Below are 5,278 nucleotides of genomic sequence, written 5' to 3'. Positions count from 1 at the left end.
CTCCTTCCTCCCACTGACAGTGATCCTGTGGGATCCCTCAGGGCTCCAGAAGGGAGCAGAGCAAATTTTCCATATTCCATCAACCTTCAGATGATCTTAAGTGAAAGGGCAAATGTATGAGCTCTTGACACCTGCTCACTGCGTATTCTCTCAGGAAAGGTACATTGAGCACTTGCCTCCAGGATTTCCCATGAGTCTCAAGCCGTAATCCAGCAGGTTTCCCAGATAATCCATGTCTTGATCCCAACCTAGAAGTTTGCAAAGATCAGAACCATTTCCATGATGTGCTGGGATCCCTTTCTGCCTCAGGGAACTGGGCACTGCATGTAGGTCAGGTAAGGCCATGGGAGCCAGATGTGAATGGACAAGGCCAAAGCTGCTCAGGGGCCTGGGGAGCTCTGGGCAGGCTCATGGTCAATCCCCATCCTCTTTGCAGGCCCTGTGCAACATCCCTGGAGAGGTGCCTGGAGCAGCCCAGGGCCCGTGGGGGTTCTCTCAGTCGCACAAGGAAAATGCTCCTTGAATCCCTGGGGAGAACTGCAGCAGGCAGTGCTGCAAGTATCCCTCGCAAACTCCCTCCTGCCTGTCCTCCCAGCCACCCTTCCTCCATCTGGGCTGGGAGAGCTCCCACAGCCCACAGGGACCCAGCCAGGCCCTCTCAGGACACGCTGGAGCCTTGCTCTCCCCCTCTGTCCTTTCCCCACCGTGGGCACCCCGTGCAGTCACTGCCAGGTTTCAGGACATGTCTCCCATGGAGGGACCCCAGCAGGGCTGCTCAGTGCCCGAGTGCCCTGAGCCTGCTCGGGATAATTCCCCTGGGCTGTGCCGCTCTAGTCCAGGCTGTGCCCGCACTGCCAAACAGCAGAGAGGGCAGCTCAAGCCTCAGCAGGGCTCAGGCCCAGAGGCACAGCAATTACCTCCTGTGACTGTGCCTGGCATCGCCTCCAGTCCTACAGCAGAGTCTGGCACGGAACCACTGCTTCCTCCGGTAAACGCCGCCTTCTGCCCAGCCTCTCCATCCACTTCTGGAGAAAGGAAGAGGGACGCCTGGATCAGGTGGGGCTGTTCCCCACTGGGGAGGTGGCGCCTTCAGCAGCCAGTACTTGTGAAAGTCATGGTTAAGGATCAGGAATCCACACAATTTTCTGGGTAGGCCAGGGTCCACTTTCATGATAACACCCGCCCTTAGTGATCATCCTGGAGACTATGAAATTTCAGGGGATCTCAGGCTCGTGGTGCAGTTTGGGCTCCCTGTCAGCTGATGCCAAATGCCTTCCTGCAGAGGCTGGGTAGAAGCTGCAGCCAGGTCAGCCTGGGAAGCAGCCCTGCAGGGCATGAAAGCAGCCGCAGGGCAGCGAGGCTGCCATGGATCCCTTCCCGCTGTGCCGGGCACGGCGTGTCCAGATGTGCAGCCAAAGGCCCTGACTGCTGAGTCCCAGGGGAAGCATGAGGGAAATGCACCCACCTTGTCCTCCTCCCTGCAGCAATTCTTTCAGCATTTGCCTCATGTTTTTGGATGGCTCATGGGGTTTCTGGTGTCCTGTAGCTTTGTTCTTTCCCCTCGGAGGACCTTAGAGCAACAGAGTTCCATTTCCCAGGAACAGATCCCACAAAAGCAGGGCTCAGCCTGTGGGGTCATCAGGGACACACTACTCACCCCTGCCATGGGAGCCGGGCTTTTGTGTAGGAATCAGCAAAGCAGCTAGACAAGTCCTCCCTGCAGACACACCTGGAACACAAGAGCCACAGAAGCTTCTGTCACCTGATTCCTGCCAGGTTCACAACAATTATTCCTTGGTGGCACACTGAGAACATACCTGACGGTGGCTCAGATAGGACCAACACTTTATGCAGCCAAGCTAATGGAGAAGCCTTCCCAGACACCTCATCTAGAAGGGAGCAGAGATCAGACCCATTTCCATGGTGTGCTGGAGTCCCCTTCTGCCTCAGGGAACTGGGCACTGCAAGGGGCTCAGGTAAGTTTGTGGGAGTCGGATGTGAATGGATAAGGCCAAAGCTGCACAGCAGCCTGGGGAGCTCTGGGCTGGCTCCTGGTCACACTCCAGACTCTTTTCAGGCCCTGTGAAACATCCTTGGATGTAGGAATGTAGGAGAGTGCCCCCTAATTACAGAGTGGCAAAGCTAACCTTTATCCCCCAAAAAAGGAAAGAAGCCCAGAAGTTTCTCCCAACGATCAGGTGACAAGCCACCTCAAAGGACCCCAGAGGCTTCAGTAAAAACTCTGGGTCACCTAACTGGATAGAAGCCAAAAAGTCCCGCCTGACCCATCAGGTAGAAAAGGGGAGGACAAAAGAACCAAAGGGCTTTGGTGAAGGTGTTTCTACCAGTGGCAGACTGCTGTACCTGCATCGGATTTTTCTGTTTGTTATTTTGCCTTTTATTAAACCTTTTTGTTTCTAACACTGCAGCAGAAGCCATCCTGCTCATTATTTGCCTCCAAAGGTAATAGCTGAGCTATCCTTGGGTGTGCTGGGTTCCCTTTTTGAAGGTTTATAACACCTGGCCCCAGAAAAAAGAACCCAGCATGTGGCGCCCGGACAGTATTTCTCCTATTGAGGAAGATGGTCTAGGGATTTTTTGATTACCTCAATCAAAATAGGACATTTTTCCTTGGTATTTGTGTTTTTGAGGGAGCAGGCCTGCACCTGAGTTTTTTGTCCCTTTAAAATAGAAAACCCAGAAGAAGGCATTTGAGATTGAGAGGGAATCTCGAATCAAAGCCTCATACTGGTGAAGAGGAGGCTGTAATCGGAGACGGGACTGGAGCAGCACCGCAGCCTCAGAGGACTCTGTCGCTCAGCTCAGCTGATTTGTCACTGTTGTGACCCAGGACCTGGGAAGAATTTCATACCAAGAAGGACAACTGGAAAACTCTGGTGAGTGCCACCATGGGAAATCGGTTGTCTTTAGCTGAGCAGGATTTTTTTCATATTTCAATTATAAGTTAGAAATTCAAGATATTCAGTTTGACAACAAACAGCTTAAAAAGCTTGTAAAATGGGTCTTAACAGAGTTCCCAAACTCAGACATGTCTCAGAAACTCGATCCAGACTTCTGGGATTTGGTTGGACTGAAATTATATAACATGGAAAAGAATAAGAAGTCCAACTTAAAGCTGCGTCCAATATTCAGGACGGTGTTAAAATTTGTAACAATGGAAAGTGCAAAGCAAGCAAAGAATGCACACAAGCAAGCAAAGATCAGGGACAGGGCAGAATGCAGGCAGCAACAGCAGGACCGGGAGGAGAGGAGAAAGAGGAGTTCTGAGGGGACCCAGAAGCCTTCCCTTATCCCAGTCGAGAACCAGAAACCCCGGAGGAGTGGCCGGGAGGTGGCCAGGCCAGCCGCCCTCCCCCTTCCCCACCCCCGTCCTGGGAGAGAGGGGAGCAGACCAGCCCTGGCCAGGCTCCTCTGCAAACCACATCTTTCACAATCCCTGCCATACCTAAGTCCTCTGTATTCCCTCTGAAAAGCTCCCTTTGGTGCTCGAAATCGGTGAATTTTGGCAGTACAATGGAAAAAAGCCGAGCCGATTGTGCCCACTCTGAGAACAGAGGAGCTCATGGCAGACGCCATGATGGCCCCGGCCCAGCTCCGCCCTTCGTGGGCGTGGCTCGCCCTCCTCCTCGGGCTCCCAGCAGTCCCTGGGTGGCTCCTCCCTGAGCTCCTGCCCATCAGAGCAGGGACACGCCCCTTTTGTGGGCGGAGCCCGGGCAGTGTCCCCGCCCCTGCTCCCCGCCCACAGCCCGGGAGGGCACGCCCCCTCCCCGCCGAGCGTGGGAACCGGAAGTGATGCCCCGGAAGTCACCCTGTCCAAGATGGCGGCGCCCATGTCAGACACCTTGCCGGAACAAAAAATAAATTATTCTTATGCTCCAAATTGTAATTCCAAATAATCTAAGGAAGAGTTTAACACACGAGGAGTCACAGATACCTGGCAGAGGATAAGAAAGGATGCAGTTCAGGAAGGAGAGTGGGGAATTGCATCAAAGTTAAAAGTTTTTCCTGTGAGGTGCACAGCAGGTCCTGCACCGAGAGGGAGCTGGCAGCAGATCAGTTTTGCTGAGTTAAAAGAGATTTGCAAAGCCTCTCGTTTGTATGGTAGCAATTCTGCATATTTCAGAAGTCTTTTACAAGCCACCTTTACAGCAAATGTATTTACTCCACACGATTTAAAGCAGCTTTGTACATCCCTGCTGTCCCCAAGAGAATTTTCTCTGTGGGAACTGGCATGGAAACGTTTGTTAAATGACCTTTTAGGAGGTTATGCAGGAACTCCAGCCACTGCAAATTTGACTATAGATCAGCTCAGGTGGAGGAGCTCATACAGATCCTCAAACACAAGCCCAAACTCTCAATAAACAAGTATTACAGGATATCAAAGAAGCAGCAAAAACAGCTTTGTTACAGGTTCCTGATGGCAACAAACCAGAATTAGATTTCACAGAAATAAAACACAGAATAGATAAGCCTTATATTAAGTTTTTGGACCGTTTGAAAATAGCATTAGAAAAGCAGATTACAATAGACCGAGCCAGACAAGAGTTATTAAAATGGCTTGCAATTTCTAATGCAAACCCGAGCTGCAAAAAAATATTAGGTGCATTGCCACAGGATCCTGAGCCCAGCCTGACCCAGCTCGTGGATGCTTGAACCGCCTGGGCACCCCTGAGCCTGCAGCAGCCATGCAGGCAGAGGTGCTGGCCAGTGCCATCACAGCAGCTCAGGAAAACACCCCAAAGCAGCAGGAAAAAGCAGCAGCAATGCAAACACAAGCCCTAGCAGAGGCTCTAAGAGCATTCAGAGGTGCAATTGAAAACCAGCAGACTCCAAGGGACACGTGCCATTCGTGTGGCCAGAGAGGTCATTTCAAAGGGGATGTCTTGGGGCCCGCAGAAGGCCACTGCCCAGAAACAGTGGATGCAGAGGTTTCTGTCACGTGCTAACAGCTGTCACCCAGCACAGGGCTGTCCGTGCCATCTGCCGGGAAACGTGCAGCCCGGCACGGGGCAGTGGCTGCCATGACACGGGAACCCTGCACCAGGGGCAGAGAGCACCACAGGCCACCAGGGTCAGAGCTGCAGCACGTCTGTGCAGGACTGCCGACCACAATGTCCCCAGGTGCCAGACTGGAGCTGTCCCCAGCCCAGCCAGTGGTGCTGACCAATGCCATTGCTCACACAGTGCCCACAGGACAGCTGGGGCCTGAACCACAACCACGTCAGTTCCTCATCGTGGGAGTGAGCAGATCCCATGC

At 52.9% G+C, this 5,278-nt stretch overlaps 1 long non-coding RNA gene across 1 annotated transcript; it reads right to left on the bottom strand.

The window, feature by feature from the left end:
- Positions 1-917: 917 nt before the first annotated feature.
- Positions 918-3,598, bottom strand: LOC135307458 (uncharacterized). The gene is made up of 4 exons (XR_010368178.1): positions 3,467-3,598; positions 1,658-1,729; positions 1,466-1,570; positions 918-1,025 (listed from the first exon to the last, which is right to left on the bottom strand). It is a non-coding gene; the product is annotated as an uncharacterized LOC135307458 (long non-coding RNA).
- Positions 3,599-5,278: the final 1,680 nt, after the last annotated feature.

The sequence above is a fragment of the Passer domesticus genome, chromosome 9 (assembly GCF_036417665.1).
Source record: "Passer domesticus isolate bPasDom1 chromosome 9, bPasDom1.hap1, whole genome shotgun sequence".
NCBI classification, from domain to species: Eukaryota; Metazoa; Chordata; class Aves; order Passeriformes; family Passeridae; genus Passer; species Passer domesticus.
The sequence above is the reverse complement of the archived record's forward strand: the minus strand, read 5'-3'. Positions and strand labels throughout refer to the sequence as shown.